Raw genomic sequence first — 25,248 nt, forward strand, 5'->3', positions numbered from 1 at the left:
TTTCATGTAACAATATTTAAATATGATTGAAATTAAACAATAGGATATAAGGGAGTTGGGGGGCTGGGTGGAGAAGGTGGAGGGATTGAGCAAAACAGAGAAAAAAAGAGAAAAAGACTCATGGACATAGTCAACAGTGTGGTAAGTGCAGGAGAGAGGGGAGGTTGGAGGAGGGCATAGTGGGAGATAAATGGTGATGTACGGCAACTTGACTTGGGTTGGTGAACACATTATACTGTGTACAGATTATGGTTGTGGAATTGTGCACCTGAAACCTGTATAATTTTGTTAACCAGTGACACCCAAATAAATTCAATAAAAAGGAAAAAATAGAATAGAATAAAAAATATTAGAGGAAAAACAAAAAACAAAAAAAGTAAGTCTAGAGGTTATGCCTATATTCAAGTGAAATTCTTTTTTATTTTATTTACTATTGGCCCAGTGCACAGGGGAACAGGCCTAAACCAGCAGTTGGACATCCCTCTCGCAATCTGGGACCGCTGGCTCCTAACCACTAATCTGTCCGCCTGCCTGATCACCCCCAACTGCTCCCCTGCACCAGCCTGCTCACCCCCAACTGCCCCCCCCCACCAGCCTGCTCACCTACAACTGCCCCCCCCCCCGCCGGCCTGTACACCCCCAATTGCCTCACCCTGTTGGCCTGCTCACCCTAACTGCCCCCCCCCCCCACCAGCCTGCTTGACCCCAACTGCCCTCCCCTGCTGGCCTGATCACCCCTAACCACCTCTGCCTCAGCCCTGCCACCATGGCTTTGTCCAGAAGGATGTCAGGAAGGTCTCCCGGTCTAATTAGCTTATTACCCTTTTATTAGTATAGATTTTTGCTATACTTTTTAAATTAAATTTATTGGTGAGACATTGGTTAATTAAATTATGTTGGTTTCAAATGTACAATTCTATAAACATCATTGTGTGTTTACCATCCAAAGTCAAATCTCCTTCTGTCACCATATATTTGACGCCCTTTACCCTTTACTGCTTCCCCACCCCTCTTCCCTTTGTCAACCACCATATTATTATTCAATGTTTTTGTTCATGCCTTCTCTGCCCTCTATGTATTGGTTTCACATGAACCTTACATGGGATTCTCCTTACATGACTGTTTCACTAAGGTTCACTTTTTGTGCTGTAAAGTTAAATGGGTTTTGACAATTACATGTTGATATGTATCCACAGATACAATATTGTACAGACTAGATTCACTGCCCTATACTGTTCCTGTGTTTTATTCAACCCTCTCCATCTGCCCCAAATCCATAGAAACCACTGGTATTTTATAGTCTCCAAAGATTTGCCATTTCCAGAATGCTATGCGCTAGTATATATAGTTGTAATTATACAATATGTGGTCTTTTCAAACTGGCTTATTTCACTTAGTAATATGCACATAAGAGTCATCAACACATTCTCAATTGCTTGTTACCTTATCGTTTTATCACTGAAAAATATTTCATTGTTTGCACATACCACTGTTTATCCACTCACTTCTTTTGAAGGACATCTTATTTCCTTCCTGATTTGGCAAAAAAAAATGCAGTTATAAACATTGATATGCAGGGTTTTGTGTGGATTTTTTTTTCAAATATTTGAGTAAATAAAAGCAAAATTATTTAGCATTGAAAGAAACTGCAAATTGTATTTATTGGGCATGGGAAATTGTATTATGAATGGGTGTTGGGTTTTGCCAAATTCTTTTTCTGCATCAATTGATATGATTATATTATTTTTATCATATTGCATGTTTACATTAATTTGTTTTTGAATGTTGAACTAGCATTGCATACCTAGAATAAGTCCCACTTGATTGCATTGTACAATTCTTTTGAGACATTCTGGTTTTGACTTGATAATATTTACTGGAGAGTTTTACAAATATGTTCATGAATGATACTGGTCTGTAATCCTCCGTTTTTGTACTGTCATTGGTTTTGTTATTTAGGTAATGCTGGCTTCATAGAATTAGTTAGGAAGTAGTCCTCTGCAGGACAAAGGTTATGTTCTGAGTTAAATCACTATAGAGATGAGGATGAGGGCTAGGGATATCACCTGAATATTACTGGTGTTTGCTATAATTATATCAGGTGGATATATTCAGTCACTAACTAACATGGACTAAATCTTCTCTTTTTCTGTTTTAACTTTTTCAAAAGCAAAGGTCAACAAAATCATAGTCTCCGATAGATTTTAGTCATGTCACTGTGTTTAGTAGGTTTATTTTAATTCTCTCCACAACCTATCAAATTATACAATGACAATCTTAGTTCATTGTATTGTGATTCTGAAGAAAGTTTTTGCCTTCATTGTCATTTTAATGACATATTTGTGGAGGAAAAATAATTTGTTCGTGTTCCCCCATTATAACTAGGATTTATTTGTTCTTAAACTTTTGAATGCCTTCTTCAAGAATGCAATAAGCAGTATTAATAAGGATAATGAAAAGCTGGTAATAACCAAATATCTAATAATAAGAAACATATTAAGTATTCTTTATCTGCACATAGATTTTTTATGAAAAGTTTATTTTAAAAGTTAAAAATTGCTAGTTAAGTTGTGAGGTACAAAAAAATCAGAATGCAAAACATTAATTTAAACAGTTCACAGCCTTTGAAAATGCATAAAAATTGGAATTAGGGTGCTATATTTTTCCTTCTATTTTTATTTTATAATATTTTAAAACTGACATATTATTCATATAGTTAGGAAATATAAAGTAAACTTTTTACTTAGCATGAGTACAATGAGTTCCCCACTTCTTTAACCATATCTGTTAAAGCTGATTAAAGAAATGTGAAGATTTTCAGAAAGTTATCCTGAAGTAGTATCCAGATTACATATATATATACACATAGTATAAATTAAATTGTAGAGCTAGAATTAATTTTCAAACATACAATTTTAAAACAGACTTCAGTCTATTCCTATTTGCAGAGAGCACATGGACAAGATCACAAATATGACCATACTAAGAGACTGATTTTTCCTAAAGCTGTGAAACAACTTCCTTGCCCAAAATAGAAAGCACCACCTGATTTGCATAGCGAGGTTTGGGGGTTCTTTAACAGATGTCTTCCCTAAGGCTGGTGTGGAGTTCTTTGGAAACACTGACCTGCCTCCACCAGAGTGTCCGGGCAGCGTGTGGAGATGCCATCATTCAACTTCTGAGGCGTCTATGTCAAGAATCCCATGCTTCTAACAACTCAACTTTGCAGTCTTGGGAAAACCAAGTGATAAATCTTGAGTGTTTCCGTATTACATAGAGTTTTAGCCTAACTTATGTCAGGAGTCGGTAATCTTTCTCTGTAAGTGGCCAGTTCCATATTTTAGGCTTTGCAGGCAACATACATCTTTGTTGCAACCACTTTGCCACTGCTGTGAGAAAAATGACATTTAAAGAAAGGGACATGGCTGTGTTTCAGTAAAATTTATTTACAAAACAGTGGGCAGGCTGGTAGGCCATAACGTGCTATCTCCTAAATGAGATTACAAGATGGATGTGTGCCTTGGACATAAGGTGTTGCTTTTTAAGTATTTCTAAAATATAGAAATAATTGTCATAGTTTTTTTTCAGTTTGTATTATCAATGTTTTGATAGTTTCTATATAACTCGCTTGAGTAATGAATCATAATAGTGGTTCTTTTTTAATCATTCTGTAATATTTTGTATTAGGATGAGAAGAATCCTACTTGCCTTTTTAATACCCAATACTGCTAACTGACCAGTCTAACAATAAATAAGTAAAATATTCATTCTTCAGGTGGAGATTTACCATCCTACATGCATACATACAGTTGAGTACACTTTATTTGTACAGTTGTGAGCTTTCCTGCTGTAATTTAATATATGCATTCTTGAAAATTTCACATTCTCTAAAATTTCACTAAAAATATATGACTATGGATATGGTAAGAAGATAATTTAGCAACGTTTAGTTGCTAAAGACACTTTTGAGAATGAAAGAAGACATTCATAATTATGCCAGAAACAAACAAACAAAAAGAACCTTAAACTAGGACTGTCAGGGTTGATCCTGGACTTCAGATCACCCTATTCATGGAAAAACAAGTTGGAGGAAAGACAACTCAGAACACACGCAGGCCCGTACCAAAGCTGGAAGTTAAACAGTAATTGGTCCTTCGGGGAGATAATTTGGACCACTTAGTCAGCTCAGCCTGCTTAGAGGCTGCCCGTGAGATATTAAATAGGCGTGATGGCAACAATATAAAAGTTCTGACAGCGGTTTCCTTAGAGTTGAGGCTACTCAGCTGCTGTGGGAAGAAGCTAAGGTGGAGCCCTGCATTAGCGGAGCTGCCATTCAAGTGCACGGTGGGCTGTGCAACCTTGTCAGGAGCCAAGAGCTGCTCAAGGTTGAGAGCCCTCCTCTCAGTGGAAGAAACCCCAGGGCCAGGTGCTCATTTTTAGTTTTGTTGAAATATAGCCCAAAAAGGTCTGGCTTCAGTGAAGCATACTTGCCTTTTACTATTGGAAAAGGTTAACTTTACCTCTGTTATTTTAACTTTTCTTGCTTAAGAATGATTGTGAATGAAACAATGTAACTTCCATACTTTCTGATGTTTCTCTATTTAGCAATCATACATGAGAGTAGATGTTATAAAAGGGGGCTTTTTTTCCTGCAATCCCAGATAGAACAATACATTGAATGAACCTTTTTTTTTTTTTTTTTTTTTAATATATTTTATTGATTTTTTTACAGAGAGGAAGAGAGAGGGATAGAAAGCTAGAAACATCGATGAGAGAGAGACACCGATCAGCCGCCCCCTGCACGCCCCCCACTGGGGACGTGCCCGCAACCCAGGTACATGATCCTGACCGGAATCGAACCCGGGACCCTTCAGTCCGCAGGCCGACGCTCTATCCACTGAGCCAAACCAGTTAGGGCGAATGAACCTTTTTTGAGATAATTATAGATTCACATGCAGCTGTAAAATGTAACCCAGAGAGAGCTCCTTTGTATACTTTGCTCTTTCCCCTCATGATAGCATTTTATAAAATCTATATATATAAAAGGCTAATATGCTAAGTAGCCCTCATACCGTCTGACCAGTCGCTATGACGCACAAAGGGCCACTAGGGGGCAGACGCTCAATGCAGGAGCTGCCAAGCTGCAGTGACTTGGCAGAGATGGTTCTCGGGTGATGCACCCCAAAACCAGAGAGGAGGAGGGATCCTGGAATCTGGTTTACTGAACACTTGCATTTGCATTCCACACCCTATATGACAGCAACTTTGCAGAGTGCCCTCTCACACTCTGGGACCCCTTAGGGGATGTTGGAGAGCCAGTTTTGGCCCAATTGATCCCCGTAGGCCAAGCCGAGGGACCCCACCTGCTGGAGGGACCCCGCTTACTCTGCAGTCGCTGGGAAGGGACCGCGGGAGGTTGGATCCAGGGCAAGTCCAGCCCTTCACACCCAGTCCCACCCCACTGGCCACCTTCTAATTAATTTCCTTTCAATGTGCATGAATCTATGCACTGGGTCACTAGTTATAATATCATAAACCAGGATATTGAAATTGATACAATCCCCCATCTTGTTCATATTTGCCTATTATTACCTGGATTCATTTGTGCTTGTGCATAAAGATCTATGAAAATTATAATCTGGGTAGTTCCTCTTTCCATCTCTGCAGCCAAGATCCTGGACAATTTGTTCCAACACCACAGGAATCAATTTTGTTACTCATATAACCACCTGCACCTTCCTCTTCTTCCACCTCTTGTCTTTATCATCTGCCAGCTACTAATCTGTCCTTCATTCCCAATATATTCTCATTTGAAAATATTATATAAATGGAATAATCATGGGTAAAAATTTGCAGTTGACTCTTATTTGCTCAGCATAATTTTACCCAGATTTATTCAAATGTTTGCATGTATCAATTGTTTGTTCCTTTCATTGCTGATTAGAATTCCCTCTCGGCACTGCTTTAAGCTGGATCCCCTAAAGTGGTGAACATTCTGTGGGCATTTAAAAAAAAGAAATGTTTGCCCTGGCCAGTGTGGCTCAGTGGTTGAGCATCAACCTATGAACCAGGAGGTTACAGTTGGATTCCCAGTCAGGTCAGGTACCTGGGTTGTGGGTTCAATTCCCGGTGATTCTCTCTCATCATTAATGTTTCTATCTCTCTCTCCCTCACCCTTCCTCTCTGAAATCAATAAAAATAAAAACAGATACATAGATCATCGAGAAAGAAAAGAGCACCCAGAAATAAACTCATGCCAGTATGGTCAATTAATGGAGGGTAGGGCAAATGTTGGTTTACAGTTGTGAGTACCTTAAACACAGAGCTTATTCTTATATTATTATTTATTAAATATTATAGTATTTTTCATAAGAACAAATGTAAACCTACTTTTGCTCCACCCTGTATATCCAAAGGAGGAAAGAACATGCAATGACGTAAAGATAATCTATTCAATAAATGGTGTTGGAAAAACTGGACAGACAAATGCAAAAAAAAAAAAAAAAGAAAGAAAAGAAAGAAAGAAACTAGACCACCTTCCACACCATATACAAAATGGGTTAAAGACTTAAATTTAAGACTTGAAACCGTAAAACTCCTAGAAGAAAAGATAGGCAGTAAAATCTCTGACATTTCTCTTATTAATATTTCCTTCTGCTATATCTCCTTGGGCAAGAAAAACAAAAGAAAAAATAAACAGAGGGAACTACATCAAACTAAAAAGGTTTTTCACAGCTAAGAAAACCATTAACAAAACAAAAAGACAACCTACTAAATGGGAGAAGATACTTGTCAATGATACATCTGATAAAAGGGTTAATGTCCAAAATCTATAAAGAACTCATACAACTTAACACCAAGAAATCAAGTGAACTAAGTAAAAGATGAGCTGATGGCCTAAATAGACACTTCTTCAAAAGGATATAAAAATGGCCAATGAACCTATGAAAAGATGCTCAACATCACTAATCATCATAAAAATGCAAATTAAAACCATAATGTGATATCACCTCACACCTATCAGAATGGCTATAATAAATCAAACAACAAACAAGTGTTGGTGAGGATGTAGAGAAAAGGGAACCCTCATCCACTGTTGGTGGGAATGCAGATTAGTGAAACAACTGTGGAAAACAGTATGGAGGTTCCTCAAAATATTAAAAATGAAAGAAAGTGCTTTATAACCCAAATGATTCCACTTCTGGGTGCATTTGCAAAGAAACCCAAAACTCTAATGCACTCCTATCGTCATTGCAGTCTTATTTATAATAGCTAAGAGGTAGGAACCCAAGTGCCTTCATTAGACAAGTAGATAGAAAAGCTGTGGTATTTATGTACAATGAAATATTACTGGACCTTAAAAAATAAACTCTTAACATTTGTGACAGTATGAATGGACCATGCTAAGTAAAATAAGTCAGACAAAGAGAGACAAATACCATGTGATTTCATTTATATGTGGAATCTAAAGAGCAAAATAAATGAACAAACAAAACAGAAACACACTCATAGATACAGAGAACAGAGTGATGGTTGCCAGAGGAAAGAGGCATCAGGGGACTTGGCTAACAAGGTGAAGGGATTAGGAAGTGCTGAATGATAGTGACAAAAAGATCATGGGATGTAAAGTAGGGCATAGGGTAGTCAATAACATCCTAATAACTATGTATGGTGCCAGATGGGAACTTGAAATATTAGAGGGCTCACATGTAAAGTATATGATCACTATGCTGTACACCTGAAACTATAACAAAATAATATTGAATATAAACTGTAATTTAAAAGTAAAATTTAAAAAGATGTCACCATATTGAGGAATCTGTTTTATTGCTTTTTTTTTCTTTAGAAACATCCTTAAAACAATAATAGAAAAAATTTTATTCTATTAACCAGTATGAGAATACTTATAAGGATAAATGTGTTTGTTTTGAAATCAGTACACATGCTTTCATGATCCCATTTTCAAGTTTAATAAAAGTACTTGAACACTGTAAATAACAGAAGACAAGAAACCTTCTTGTCTTCTTTTCAATGTGATATATGGATATGACTGAAGTATTTCAAAGATATGTTTAGATCTTAATTTTTAAAGAGGAGATAACTATAGTGTGTAACTAAATGTAGGTCTTAGTGAAAAGCAAAGGAGAAAACATTTTCATAATTAATATATGAGTTTGCAGTATACCTAATAGTGATTTACATATTGAAGAATAGCATTTACATATTGCTTATATTTCCAGTATCAAGGTATTAAATCATCATAAAGAAAGGCCTTGAGTTCTAGAAATAATATGCTTTCCTCATAAAATAATGTCCAGAATTTTAGATAAGAATTTTGCACTGTAAATGTACTGTATAGAACTTTCTGCCAAAAATTATAATAAATCCTTCTTCAAATTTTACTCTGATGTATCATCCAATCTAATAAAAAAGTAATATGCAAATTGACCATCACTCCAACACACAAGATGGCTGCCCCCATGTGGTCAAAGATGGCTGTCCCCATGTTGACACAAGATGGCCACCACAAGATGGCCAGCAGGGGAGGGCAGTTGGAAGGGACCAGGCCTGCAAGGGAGGGCAGTTGGGGGTGATCAAGCCTGCAGGGGTGGGCAGTTAGGGGTGACCAGGCCGGCAGAGGAGGGAAGTTGGGGGCGACCGGGCCTGCGGGGAAGGGCAGGTGGGGGGACCCAGGCCTGCAGGGGAGAGCAGTTGAGGGGGACCAGGCCTGCAGGGGAAGGCAGTTAGGGGTGACCAGGTCTGCAGGGGAGGGCAGTTAGGGGTAACCAGGACTACAGGGGAGGGCAGTTAGGGGCAAACAGGCTGGCAGGGGAGCAGTTAGGCATCAATCAGGCTGGCAGCGGAGTGGTTAGGGGGTGATCAGGCTGGCAGGCAGAAGCTGTTAGGGGCAATCAGGAAGGCAGGTAGGCAAACAGTTGGGAGCCAGCAGTCCTGGATTGTGAGAGGGATGTCCTACCGGGATCGGGCCTAAACGGGCAGTTGGACATTCCGTGAGGGGTCCCAGATTGGAGAGGGTGCAGGCTGGGCTGAGGGACACACACACCCTGCACGAATTTCATGCACCGGCCTCTAGTATGTAATAATGACAAGTGGAACCACACACAAAATAAAAACAAAATATTCATCTGATATGGTACTTCAATCAAACACATTAGGTGTACAATTCTTGCCACTACAATTGCACTTTTAAAAAAAGAAGAAAAGCCACTCTCCTTTAAATATGTGAGAAAATATTTTTGGACATGCTAAATATATTTTTTCTTATTGAAGAAGTCATATTACATAAATATATTTTGGTCAAATGTCAAAATCTCAATAATTGCTAGAAGCATAAAATATAAATGTATGAAAAAATTAATGGGCTTGAAAATTTTTGTTTTATGCATGTTTAGAAGCATGAAATTCAAATTCTAATTACTAATGCCAATAGTAAAATAACAAATGTACAAAAATTTTAAATGTATATACATCTATTTTATATTTTAAATATCAAATTACTTTGAATATTTAAAACACACAGTTAGATATTTCATATATTCCTTTGCATTAAGTAGAATCATCCAATGTAAATTCCAAACTTGTAATGTATTGGCTAAGAAAATGAAAATACATAAGAAGACATGTGGAGCATGAAGCAAAACTCAGCTATTGTAATTTTTCACAAGTAACAATTTTAAAAAATTTCTGAAAATTATCTGAAGTGATAAGTGTTATTGCTAATTATTTTCTAGAATGATATAATGTTCAAAATCTATATTTAAATAATTTTTATGTGAAAGGGTTTTTTGTAATTTTAAGAAAACTATAGATTTAAAATTTTTAAAACAGGGAAGTACATACAACTTAAGCATTATACAATAATATGTTAATTGTTTCCTTTTCAGAGCCTTAGTTCAAAGTAGTGATAGATAAATTTTATTAGCAGTGAATGAGATATTTGGGATATCCCATTAATTTTATACAACTTCTTCACAAATTTCAGGTCTTTGAAACAAAGACACCAAAACAAATGAATTAGCTCTGTCAGTTTACTAAGGTTTACTAAGCTTAAGTTTGGTTTAGATATTTATTAATTCACTTCTTAATATGAATAGGTAATATTCAGTTAAGACAAATTTACATTACAAATTCAAGCAACCCTGGAATCGCAATATCTTTAACTAATTAAGGTTCATTTCTTATTCACATCCATTGATGGTTGTCTGAGGATGCTGACATATTTGAGTTTCATTGAGACTCACAGGAAGACAAAATCTGACATATGGGTATCACTGGAAAATGTAGTTTCTGTCTAGAATTGGCATACTTGACAGCTCCTCATATTTCTTTGGCTGAAAAAGTCACATGACTATATTTAACTAGAAAAGGTATAGGGATGTGCCAACCTATCATGCATGGGAAAGAAAAAAACACCACTTCACTTTTTTCCAGTTTTTAAAATGTATTTAGTCTCTTCTAAACTGCTTCTACATAATGACTTGCCTCTAGACTTTGCTGTTAAATGTGAACATTGGGACACTTTTTTTCAAACATTTTAAAACATTGCTTATTACTAATTTTCTTATTTCAAATTTTATTTTTAAAATGTCCCTTTGTGTTGTATGAAAGTAGGGAATTTTGAAAACAATCTGCCTTTTGAGTGTGTACCTAAATCTCATAAAATAACAGCTGCTCCCAAGAAATTGATTAAAAGTAATTTCAAAACACGTTATTAGGATATAAAGGTATCATGCAATTGTAGAAAAGAACATTGCAAAAGAAATCAGTAAAAATAAACAAAGCATTGCACCTAATAATGGAAGACCCATGGACATGTTATTTAACCTTTGAGATGTCATGTTATGATTTTTATAAGACTGTTGGCTTAAATTATATCTATGATTTCTTAGTTCTAAAATTCTGATTTACGTGAATTGATAATGAAGACACATTATTATGATTGCAACGTACTCCTACCTGCTCTGTTTATAAATTGCCCATTGAATTTTCAGTATTCCCAAGCCTTGTATCTAACTTTAACTTCTCTTTGACTAATTAGGCAGTGAAATTAAAATAGATTAGTACAATAGTGTATTTTTATGGTCCACTGTTGCAAGGAAACACAATAACTGTAAGTTTTAACTCCACATATTATCTTTTAAAAAGTTACTGAATAGAAGAATGAGCAGCATTGGATAGTCATTTTAGAAATATAATTTTAAAAGTATCTTTTAAATAAATCTCACTAATTTTAGGTAGTTTCAAGTTTTGTTTCTATTAAGAATTAATTATACTGCCCTAGCCAGTTTGGCTCAGTGTATAGAGCATCAGCCTGGGGACTGAAAGGTCCTGGGTTCGATTCAGGCCAAGAGCACATGCCCAGGTTGTGGGCTTGATCCCCAGTTGAGGAGTGCAGGAAGCAGCTGATCAATGATTCTCTCTCATCATTGATGTTTCTATCTCTCTCGCTCACTCTCCATTCCTCTCTGCAATAATATATATATATATATATATATATATATATATATATATATATATATAAAATTAATTATACTAAATGTGTGATTTAGCTATTCATGAGATGGATATGTGTATAAATTTTCCCTTTGAGGTTAATCTCTCCTAGGTGATTGACAGTCATCTGGGAAGAAAACTCACAGACATTTATGCCAGACAGGCCATGTATGAAAGCACATTAAACTACCATCCAAGCAGCCCAGGAACTGTACCATATGCAGTACCAAAAGGTATCATGGAGGTCATTCCATTGTGGGACTAAAGGTACCTGATGATTTTAATTCAGCAATTGTGGCTGAATTAAACTGTTTATGTCCTTTATTTTATATATCCCATGAGTCATCTATAGCTTTTATCTACAAAAATCAAAACAATGTGGTTTTCAAAAGGAGAGTTTTAATGATTCTCTTGTAGATAAATCACTCTGTGAACATTTTATTTATAGTGCCCAATATGAATCTGTTGGTATATGGTGGAAAATTAGCTCGAATGTATTTTTGTTGATAAAGGACCTATGACACCAATTAGTCAAAAAACTGTTTTAGTCTATTTCCATAGTTATTAACACTTAATGAGAACCTACCATGTCCCAGGCTTTATGCTTTCCACAGATTATTAAATTGAATCTGTATTTTGTAAGGTGAACGTCATGCCCAATTAGATATGAAGGAAAAATGGAAGGTTAGAAATGTAAAACTAGTTGTCTAAGGTCATGCATCTGGTAAAAAATAGAGGTGGCTATGTCTATGTGATCAGAATAAACATTTTTCTATTTTTTTCCCTCATGAGAAACATTTTTTTCTATCTAGAGATAACCCTATTAGAATCCATATGCATTTATCAGTAAAATATCCCAAAATTTTTAGTATTTTTGCTTAAATAATAAACTTTCCTGATATAAAATTGATATTAAATTTTAAGTATTTTACATTTTTTAAGGAAATTATTAAAATTTCATAATTTGCTTGAATAAAATAAGATTCATATGATGATAGTTTTTAATTACATTTATTCCTTAAACAAATATGATTTAAAAAAATCTATTTCCTTGAGAAAAAGAAATTTAAAAACATGTATACTGAAAATACTTGATACTAAATCAAATCTAGGAATTTAATCATTAAAACTTGAATGTTAGCAGGGATTTTAAAAAGAAAAGCAATATACTATAATGAAATACTCCATGAAACTATTTCTGATTATCAGACTAGGACAATTATCATATCCCTTTAGTGTAGTAAATTTTGCACATAAATACACTATTTGCTATTGATTCATTTTAAGCAAGGTATATTTCAAGTCACTACCTATAACCCTGATTAATACATTAATTAGAGCTATGTAGAAATAGGCTTCAGTGAAGAATGTTTATTAGAAACCAGTGCTCCCTTACGTTTCATTCTTTTATTCACTTATTAAGCTATTGATTATTTTTTCATTCATTCATTATTTTCATTAAACTAGTAGTAGATATATTTTAGGGCCAGACAAGTTAATGGCAAGAAATCTTCAAAAACATATTTCTAGATGTACTTTCAGTCATATCAATTATTTGGAGTTGTTGAATATCTATTCATAAAATATAGTCAGTTAAATGAGTTAGAGACATTTTAATATTCAGATTGTTGATAGAAGGGGGGTGACAGAATCTGGGATTCACTCAAGCTGAATTTGTATTAAGTTTCATAGTCACACACATTTCCACAGCAATAGACTCCAGCATTGCATGTACTTGAAATGATTGAGAGTATAGGTCTATCCTTAAAGAACAATGGGCTTGTCAGACCTAACCATAGGAGTGCTTGTTGACTTCCACAATAACAGGAGGATTTCTTTTGTCAATTTGTGCATTATTCAATTTACAAATAGCATCACATTGGAGTACTAAGTGATTGACAGTTTTGTGCTTCTTGACATTGTTAAAACACAGATCCAACATCATAAGTCTAAGGGCTACCTGTAACAAATGTGACAAACAATAACATATTCATCACAATGTGCTAGTTTACACTCAGAAATAAGTAGAGATGACTCGTTGTTGAACTTAAGTGAATAGCCACTTGACTGCAGAAATAGTTCTTAAACTGAAAAATTTAGTGCAATGGAATACTTTTTTTCAAGTCCTCAGAGAAGTGACTTAGAAATGGTTGTTTTGAGTAAGGAAAAGCATGACAGCTGTTTAGTATTCTAAAGCACACTTCAAATCCTAGCTGTAAATTTAGAGGAGGGAATAATAAATTGTATGTAATTTATTGAGTATAGAATAGGGCAAGAGCTTGGAAACAGAAACCAGTGAAATCGGAATTGGAAATTCTCTTCTATTTTATCTGAATGTCAGGGGCAGTATATTTGTGTTCATTTCCTGCTGATCCCATGATCAAACCACTGTTAGAATATTATACCACAATTTACAATTATATATTAATGTCTACATGAGACCACTAGAAAAAATTCAGAAGTGACTACAATTCTAAAGTAAAGACACAATCTAAATTTCTTTATAGAAATGCTTATTTTCAAACAATCAAAGATTGCTGTTAATATAAAAAGTGAGTAGTCATTAATAACGTAAAATGATAAATAAAGCTCTGATTTTGAGGTCAAAATAAGGTTGGGTTTGAATCATGATTCCTCCATTTATTACATTCAAGTAATTCTATGTGACTCATTTTGTTATGTGGAAAAAATATTTCATGAGATTAGACTTAACATGAATCATTATTCTATGTAAAGTACTTTGTAATTAAATAATAATATTGACAGTTTAAAAATATCTTTGCCAAATACCCCTTTAATACTGGCCCTTTTTTTCCCAACTAAATAAAAAAGTCCTCTTGAGTTCTGCACTTTGGTGAGGATATAGTCTGTGATTATTAGTTACTACGTGACTATTATTTTTTAACTAGAGGCCCAGTGCATGAAATTCATAAACTGGGTTGGGGGGGGGGCGGCCTCAGCCCGGTCTGTGCCCTCTTGCAGTCTGGACCCCTCAGGGGATGTATGACTGCTGGCAGTCAGACATCGTTCTTGCAGTCTTAGGCTCTTGCAGTCTGGGACCCCTCTCTTCTGACCGCCCGACTACAACAGCTTCTGGCTCAGTGGCGCTCCCCCTGTGGGAGCGCACTGACCACCAGGGGGCAGCTCCTGTGTTGAGCATCTGCCCCCTGGTGGTCAGTGCATGTCATAGCGACCGGTCATTCCCCATTTGGTCAATCTGCATATTAGGGTTTTATTATATAGAATGTTCAATCTCCATGATATTATAAGAAATGTTAATCAGATTTCTTTCAAGAAAACACAGGCATTTGTATTTTATAATGGCCCCTGCTGTTTTACTAAATGAGTAATGACTTGTAGCTGGGTTTAGACATCATTATTACAATTCTTACTTACCTGACAATAGGCAAATAATTTATTAATCTGACTATTAAACTCTTTGTATGCAATTTTGGGGCATAATATCAAACATATGGATAATTTATAGGTACATTGAATTTTATACAAAAATTATTTTTCCACTTGATCTATATTCTCAGTTTACCTACAAGGAAGCCCCCCTAATTCTGTCAGCTGATTTATCAACAGAAACTTTGCAGGCCAGAGGGAGTGGCAAGAAATATTCAAAGTGATGAAAAGAAAGGACCTACAACAAAGATTACTCTACCCTAAAAAACTATCATTTAGAATTGAAGGTTAAATAAAGAATTTCCCAGACAAGGAAAAGCTAAAGGAGTTCATCATCACCAAATCAGTATTATATGAAATGTTAAAGGGTCTTATTTAAGAGGAAGAAGAAAAGAATATTAAAAAATATGAACAATAAAATGGCGATAAATACATATCAACAATTATATCTACAAACAAAATTAAGCTGAACAGAAACATATTCATAGTTACATAGACCTTTCTGTTGGTTGCCAGATGGGAGGAGTTTAAAGGGTGGCATAAAAGGTGAGGGGATTAAGAAGTACAAATTGATTGTTACAAAATAGTCATGGGAATGTAAAATATAGCATAGGGAATATAGTCACTAATATTCTAATAATTAGGTGTGGTACTGGATGGGTGCAGGATTTATTGGATGATCACATATTAAGTTATGTAATGTCAGTGGAGTGTACAAAATAAAATAGCCTAACCGACCAAACAACTGGTCGACCAGTCGCTATGATGCACACTGACCACCAGGGGGCAGGCACTCAATGCAGGAGCTGCCCCCTGATGGTCAGTGTGTTCCCACAGTGGAGCGCTGCTCAGCTGATCTGCAGGTGCCAGACACAGGGCTCACGGCTGACAAGTGCAGCTATGGCAGCGCGAGCCTCTCCCAATTGGGACTGACTGGGTGCAAGCCTGCAGCAGGTACAGCAGGGCTGGGATGAGCGGGAGCAGCAGGTGGCATTGGACTGCCAGTTTTGGCTGGATCCCCACAGGCCACGCTGAGGGACCCCACTGGTGCACGAATTTGTACACTGCGCCTCTAGTAGTAATAATAATAATAATAATAATAATAATAATAATAAATTAAACATACAACTAGCATACAGAAAAGAAAAAATAATCAAATTATGTCAGGTAATGTAAAATGTCTGGCTAGTTCTGGTCTGAAGAATGAATCCTTTCACATATCTCTTGTTAAAATGACTCGTTCTATTATAAAACCTCTACCTTTATATCCTTATGTAACAGGTTTCTTTCTGAAGCCCTTTTTGCCATTCATCATTCTGAACTCATAGAGTACACAGATATTTCAACCTATAAATGATTTATTACACCAAACCTGATGGAACAGTCTTTAGAATATAGCAGGAAGTTATATTAATTGCTATTTATACTAGTAGCTTAGACTAGTGGTTATTCCTTTGGCATTTTATACTCAGTATATATTTTAGTCCACAAAAAATTTAAATTTAGTTCCCTCAAAATTAGTCATTAAGGAAAATGTGCAGATAATATCATATGTTATTTGTTTGTTCATTTATACCACACTTTTTTTTTCCAAATAGGTTTTATGTTACTAATACATCATCTGTAAATGTGAAGAGAAATAAATCCCATGCTTTTTTAAGATGAGCAATAATGCATTCACCAGATTCCAGATTCTGATTCTGAAATTAACAATGCTTGATTATTCATTTTAGAAATGGATATACTTTAATCCCCCAAAATATAATAATTGCAAGTAAAATAGAAGTAGAGGATAACTTTTAGGTCTGTTGGATTATCAGAGGCCAAAACATCACTTTGGAGTGCTGTATGTTTTCATCTAACAGATTTGAATTTTCTGCCTGGATTTTAATTACAAGACAAGGCAGTGTTGTTTCAGGACTGCACCATAAAGATACTAAAAGCACACTTAAGTAAGAGTTTCTTCTTGATGCTTTTGGAGCAAGCTCTTTAGTTTCCATAATCCGTTTGTATTTATTACAGTAAATTCTGACTTTTATTTAAGTTATTTTGAGACGATTTCTGTTGCATACAACCCAATTTAGTTCTAATAGTGTTATTTATAAATCTGAAATGGAAAAAAAAATGTTTAAAATCAAAAGTTTTTAACTAATGTGGCAGCAAATTCTAGCAAAATCTATGTCGATACTAACAGGATACTTGTAGACTTCATTACTCCCCCTTGGAATGAACATTCTAATATTTTATTGAGAAGGGGTAATGTAGAGCTGCCTACAAGTGGGGATATTACATAATATGTAAAATTCTGAAATGCATCAATTTTTATATTTTATATGCTTAATTGAATAATTTGAGGACTTATTACATTTTTAGTGTCTTTTTTAATTCATTCTTTGCCAAATTTGTTTTGTTTGAGGGACTGCTTCCATTTTGTTTTTTTTCTATTATTTATTTTAGAAATAAATTTCCAGATAATAACAACAATGAATAAATAGTTAAAACCCACAAAATGGAAAGTTCTGAAGCAAAGGGTGACTTCAGTGTTTTGCTCCCTGAAGTGAAAATGAAAAACCACTCCCAATGCACTTGCATTCTTAAGTTCCTTCTTCATTCCTGTTTCTCTGCTAATGGTTGGCTGATGCACTACTACCCACTGGGGAGATGCCACTAATGCTGTTGCCGCAATTGCTGCTGCATGGCATAAAGAGACTTCTTTAGGCTATTATGGCAGGTATAAAAGCCAGGCACAAGTTCAATCTGGACCCCTGAAGAGCCCTCTCCAAGGCCTTGTCAGCTGTAATCTCTCTGAAGGTTCCTGCTCATCAGGTCCAGCCTAGAATAAATAGGAAATCCCAACAGGTAGTCTGTTCAGGAAAATAGAAAAATCAGTGGAATTAGATGGTTTTATGGCAATGCAATCAGTGAATGAAGCAGTTTCCTCAGTTTCATCTATTTCTTAAACATTGTATTTGGCCAGTGTATATGCACAGTCTCTGGAAGTCATTTGGAAAGTCAGTGCTTATATATCCTGCCACTGATTTTCTTACACTGTAGTTGTAAATTGTTATCTTTAAATAGCACAGTGTTTCAGAAGACAAGGGAAGCAAATTTCAGCCAATAGTTCTATTTCAGTAATAGTTTAGTACAAATAAATATAAATTCAATGTGAACTACATATGTTTCCTATAATAAGTAATATTGCTTATTTTGTTTCTATATCATAAACAGTATTGCCTATATTTGGACACATATTTATACTTGCCTATTTTGATATATATGACAAAAATTGACCCTAAAATCTTCTCACAAACTATTTTATTTGAATCTATTTAATTTAGTTCTACAAAGATATACTTTGCAAGAAAAATTTATTTGAAAGTACGTTAATAAATGTATTATTTATATTTACATAAATTTTATTTCTCATATTTTAGTGGCCCATAACAATATTATTAGTAGTATAATTATTATAATAGTAGTTTAATAATATTTGGACTGAAATAAATAAGATAAAATCTATTTAAATGTACTAGTAAATAATGTATTATTAATACAAGCTATTTAATGATTACATTTTTAAAACTATTTGCAGTTTTAAAGAGGTAAGAATATTCTCAAAGTGATAGGAAAGATACTACCAAGGTTCATATCTCCTAAGTATTTCTTTATTGTAATAACCAGTGAGTATAATGACTCTTAACATTTAACAACTTCACTGATTTTTTTACTCAAAGATTTAATCCTTTTCCAAACAGGGGTATTAGGAAGGGGTCCCATGACACTCTAGATGTCCAAGGAGATACTAATGATGAATTCCCATAAAGAGTGATATCAAGTCATAAAATGATCTCTGATAAACCTATACTTTTTATAGGTATCAATAAGAAATAGGATCTAGTGCTGGTGAGGCTGTAGAGAAAAAGGAACCCTCGTGCACTGCTGGTGGGATTGCAGACTGGTGCAGCCACTGTGGAGAACAGTATGGAATTTCCTCAAAAAATAAAAATGGAACACCAATTTGACCCAGTGATCCCACTTCTAGGCATATATCCCAAGAATCTAGAAACACCAAACACCTATGTTCATAGTGGCACAATTAATCATAGCTAAGATTTGGAAACAGCTCAAGTGCCCATCAGCAGATGAGAGGATTAAAAAACTGTGGTACATCTACACAATGGAATACTACGCTGTGGTAAAAAAAGAAGGAATTCTTACCATTTGCAACAGCATGGATGGAACTGGAGAGCATTATGCTAAGGGAAATAAGCCAGTCAGAGGAAGATAAATATCACATGATCTCACTCATTTATGGAATATAATGAACAACATAAACTGATGAAAAAAACAGATATAGAGACAGAGAAGCATTGAACAGACCACCAAACCTCAGAGGAAAGGTAGGGGAGGGTGGGGGTAAGGGGGAGAGATCAACCAAAGGACTTTTATGCATACATATAAGCCTAACCAATGGACACAGACAATAGGGGGGTGAGGGCATGAGTGGGAGGGATGGGGGGCAATGGGGGAGATAAGAAACACATGGGTAATACCTTAATCAATAAAGAAATTTAAAAAAAAAGAAATAGAATCTAGGAGGGTCTCAATTTGTACCTCAACGTTTTGATAGCAAAATTATTTCCTTTAAGCTTTGTTGTGAGTACCTTGGTCTTTGTTTTATTATTATTATTCATGCTTTTCACATAGCTTATAAATATTTCTTTATTAAAAATTTATTTCAATTTTTATTTAAATCAAGGGAATAATAATCTCACAATTCAGGATAATATTTACTTGGGATGAGGAACTGGGAAAGGACGGCAATCTACACAGGAGGTATAGTTCAATTTTAATTTTGGAAACCTTTCGAGTAGGTGAGAAAAATATTGGAATGTCATTCTTTTAATATAAAAAAATCATTAAAAGTTGAGATTTCACATTTTAAAAAATGGCTGAACTCTTTATCATGCCATATAAACATGGTTTCATGAACATTAGTTTTTCCAGTACATACACTGTGAAGCAACTGTCATTTGAATAAAACATATTTTCTTGACAACATGAGTCACAATATCTTTTATAGAATATAGTGTCCTAATCTGTCAGGACCTAAAAGACATTTTCTGATGACAACTTATTTTCAGGCAGATGAGTCCACAATACAAAAACTATATCTATTTTTTGATAATTATATAGAACATACAAACACAGAGAGAGTACAACAATTACCAGAAGAGAATAGAGGAGCTTTAATCTCAATTGTCATAGAAAACTGAAGAGCAAAGGTTTATTTGATTCACTACAAAAATATTTAAATGAACACCAGACTTGTACTGGTATATGAGGCCTATGTTGTCCCTTTAAAGAGGTTTTATTTTTTTTAAGTTTTGGGATATTTCATGGTATAATTTGATTTGTTATTTTATGAATATATTTCTATAAAACATTATGAAAAATAAAATATTTCTAATAATCTATGGAATTGAAGTATTTGTTTCATTTCCTAATATTTTATTTTCCTAATTCTGAACAATTTATTAAGACCTAGATGATAACCTTCTGAATATATACCTAAAATTAAGCTATAAAATCATTTTATTTTTTAAAACTATAAAATTACATTTGTGATAGCGTGCATTGTTTCTTCTTTCATTTATATAGACACCTACGTTTTCTTTATTAAAATACTATCTTAACATGGTTCTCTATATGTACCTATGGAATTTTGGGTTAGCTATACCTAATATGACTAGATGTATATTATTTATTTACTTTTTAAAATAATAGCTTATTGATGTTTTGAGAGAGAGAGAGAAAGGGAGAGGGAGAGAGAGAGACATTGAAGTGAGAGGGTAACATCAATAGGCTGCCTCCTGCATGTCTCCCACCAGGGTTTGAGCTAAAAACCCAGGCATGTGCCCTTGACTGGGAATCAAACTGGCAACCTCCTGGTGCATGGAACAATGCCCAACCAACTGAATCACACCTACCAGGGCTAGATGTGTAGTATTTAGGTCATAGATACCTCATTTTTAAATAGTCTTATTTTTAGAGGAATGTGCATATGTACATATGTCTGCCTACCGCTTCACTAAACTCCTTTATCATAAGGTATGCAGTAATATTTGCATCTGATTTAGAAGGAACAAGGAAAGAGGTTTGTAATTTCCCTGAATCTTTCCACATAAGCATAATCTTTAATAAATTATTTAAAGCACATTACAGAAAATACATAACCATTTGTTTATAAACTATATGATTTTAATTTCAATATATTAAAATTATTTTCCCTAACAGAATTATATATCATCATTTAGTCATATTAAGTAAAGATATTTAAACTTGTGTTCAGAAAAAAATGCAAAATATGATATTTTCTAACCAAGAATAGATTTCATGAGATTGTAACAAAAAGAGTTAGGTACAGATAAGAAGCAAAACTGCTAAAGGTGTTATGCTTCAAGTAGACGGAGCAGCGATCTTGATGGAGGCTATCCATGAATTTTAAAGGAAGTGAACAAAATCCAGTGAACCTTTAACTGACATTTTTTAAAGTTCACTAGGCTTGGGAGAGATTCTAGAGGATTTAAAGCAGCAAACATGACTATGTTATTTCAAAAGGGTCAAGACAGAAGCAAAAATATATTATGGGAGCAGCAAGTTGAGAAAAGTTTCTAACTGAAGCTGCATGCTGAGAGAATATTAGAAAAATATTCTTTCAATTTAAAGTAATCAGCATAAATACATTATTTAGTTAATGTACTTAAGTAATACATACAGCACACATAAAATATGTAGGTTTTTATTTGAAGTGCAAGTTGATATTAAAATCAACCTTGAATAGTCACAAACCCAGAAGAAAAGAGATGTAAAATATTATAGTTTTTGTAATGCTTTGAGAAGGTCAGGAAAGAAGTAAAAGCACATGCCTTAAACTTAGAAAAATACTGATTTATTATAGCATCTAATCTATGGCTAACTAATTTGCAAGGTACAAAAAACCACTCAAGTGGGTTTACCTAAAGGAATGGGTTTAACTAGAAGCCTGGTGTATGAAATTCATGCCCAGGTAGGGTCCCTAGGCCTGGCTGGTGATCAGGGCCAATTGGGACCTTCCTTTCCCTGGCTGCCAGCTGCTGGCCAGGGCCTTTCTTCATTCCACACTACTCCCTGGTGGTCAGTGCATATCATAGCGAGCGGTTGAACTCCTGGTCTGTAGAACTCCCAAGGGGACAATTTGCATGTTAGCCTTTTATTATATAGGATTCCTGGAAGGATCACATGGTACCTAAATTTAAGAAAATCTTCCCATGAGGATATGTCATATACACTGTGCTCTTGAGAGGGCAAAGTTCTGTCTATTGTATGGTACTAAAACAATTGCTACAGCTCTTATTGGTTCTTATTATGCTTTTGATTTTTATCCAGTAAGCAATGAGTAACCATTGACAAATCTATAGAAAGGTGATGACTATCATACTTAGATGTGTATTTTAGAAACATTTCTCTGTCATTATAGTTAATATCACCCTGACATTGACACAGATGTTTTAGATGGGCAAAACAAATAAAAGAGTTATAAGCTTTGCAATATTTTAGTTGAAATATTACTGGGCCTTAGTAAAAAGTGGGCAGTTTGGCTGACAAGGTGGCACTGGGAATAAAACACGTGTAAGATCTGTGGAATTAACAGGACTCAGCAAATAATGTAATGTAGAGGCAGAAGAGCAGCGATGTTCCTCATATTTCTGGTGTAGGTGACTTAGGGGTGAAAGTGCAAACTCTACTATCACAGACACTGAAGCAGTAGAATGTGTAGGGTGTGGCTGGCCTGGGAGGGAAGTTAGGGAATGGCAGCCAAGAGATACATTTTTCAAACACTAGAGACTGACACTGTTAAACAGAAAAATTAAATTACTGAAATGGTATTGAGTAGGTTACAATATCAATGAGGCCTACAGAACTAAGAAGCTCCAAAAACTGGCAGAAGCCTTGGAATGCCGGGCAGTGAGGATTCTTACACATGTGAGTATGTCAGTCATCACCTTGCTACAGATTTGTCAAAAATCAATGATAAAAACCACCGTGTTATGCCTGCTGGAGGCCTCTTGGCACAGATGCCCCTCTTGCACCATTAACAATTTTTAATATTTTACTAAATTTCCCTGCTATTTCTGATTGATTCAAGTCTCAGATGAAAGCTAAGCAACTAGATAAACCTACATCACAGGTCGTAGTTTGGCATCAGGGAGAGGTTTTTTACTTTATAAAAGACAAAGGCCTTCCTGGCCACCCAAAAAAATATCTAGGGTGTTCTGCTCTAAAAAAAAGTGTTTTCAGATGATAGTTGGCTGAAAAATAAAATAATAAATAAAATGACAAATGTGCTCTATGGAGAATACATGAGGTGAGAAACTTGTGACACTGGAGCCTCAAATAGAGATTCGGGGTTTTGGTCTTCAGCACCTGATGTAAAGCTGTAGCACTAGCTCTGACCACTGAGGAAGTAAATCTGAATTAAGAAAAGGAAAGATTGCTGAATATTAAGGATCCGTAATATTCAAACATAGGAAAAGCCTTGGTGGCCCATAAAGCAGAATGAGAATAAACAGTGAACAGGGCAGGAGAACTGAGAATGAGTCATGATCACATAATTTAAAAAAAAAATCAGTTTCAGGGGAGGGATTAGGCAACCACTTCAAAGCTGCTTCAGGGGACTAGCACTGCAGCCAGTCACTGAAGTTAATATTAATTCAGTGGGAGTTTGGAATAGAGCTGATAATTACTAAAGTAATGAAGTAGTGGAAAATGCTGAATTGAAATAAGCATAGAAAATGTGTTTTTATTTTTACTGTTAGAGAAAGGAGAGAAGAATGGTAGATAGAAAGAGATTTTGTTGTGTTCTTAGTCCTTTGAACATTTATTTGAGAGTAACATTAATGTGGTGATAGGATAAGAGGAAAGGGGTTGAAGTTGGATGAGGAGATGCTGGAAAGAGACCGCTCACACTTGAAAATGAAAGATTGTAAACCTCATGTCATGTTATCCCTTCGTGCTTTCTCCCCTCAACTTGAAATATTTCAAAAGAAAAAAAGAGAAGAAGAAGCAAGGAAGAAAGGGAACAATATAACAAAAATGCAAAAAAAGAGAGAAAATAAATGAAGAAGAAATTTACAAACTAAATCACAGAGGAGCACAGACAGAAAACATAATGTATTTTGCACTGCTATCTACATTTGTTCTGCAAAAGACAAGTACTTTTTCTCATAAAAGGCTAATATGCTAGTTAGACCTGATGTCTTCCGGATGTCATTCTGGACATCCTTCCTGATGAAGCCAGGGCCAGAGGGAAGCCAACCCAGGTTCCAGGTGCCTGCAGGTGGCTCGGGGGAAGCAGGCAGCTGGAGGAGGGAAGCCTGGGTCCGGGGTTCAGGAGGGAAGCCGGGTGCCGGCAGCCAGGGGAAGGAAGGCCTACTCTTGCATGAATTTTCGTGCATTGGGCTTCTAGTTTGTAATAATACCTTTAGATAAGGTATGCAAGTGATGTCTTCTCAGGCAGAATTTTCTATATAAAGCATAGGTAATTAGGGCCCCAGGTTATGTATCAACATCTAATAGGCCAATTAGTCCTTCAGGGAAGCTGGTTTTTATTGTTCCATTGTTTCCTCTGTAGTGTTTCCAATTTTAATGTAGGATCCCTATTTAGAAAACTTGCTTTGTACTTTGACTCCACTTGAAAATTAAGGAACTTTTAAATCTATTTTTATATATATAATAGTTCCTCTCTCTCTCTCTCTCTCTCTCTCTCTCTCTCTCTCTCTCTCTCTCTCCCCCCCCATGCTCACTCACAGACTAACTCTAATAAGGTCAGTATAGATGACCTCTGACAAAAACCTCCTTAACTAACCTTTACTCAGGCTCTTCTGAACCCTCTTCTTGATTGGGCCTCATTCTTGCCAAGCTATGCAGGGCTAGGACAGCCCAGTCTTAGCAAGAGTCCTGCTAAATCAGTTTAGGCAGGGGTGGGCAAACTTTTTGACTCGAGGGCCACAATGGGTTCTTAAACTGGACTGGAGGGCAGGAACAAAAGCATGGATGGAGTGTTTGTGTGAACTAATATAAATTCAAAGTAAAGGAGCAGAGGGGAGAGCAAGAGAACCCTCCGCTCTTTCGGCTCCGTGGGCCGGATAGAACAGCCGAACGGGCCGGACGGGCCGTAGTTTGCCCACGGCTGGTTTAGAGAGAATCTCCCACCACCGACATCTGGTCATAATTAAGGGCTAATGAAATTCCACATCTTCCACCATCTGCCCAGGTGATATCTGG

This window comes from Plecotus auritus (genome assembly GCF_963455305.1).
Source record: "Plecotus auritus genome assembly, chromosome: 6".
Classification (NCBI taxonomy): Eukaryota; Metazoa; Chordata; class Mammalia; order Chiroptera; family Vespertilionidae; genus Plecotus; species Plecotus auritus.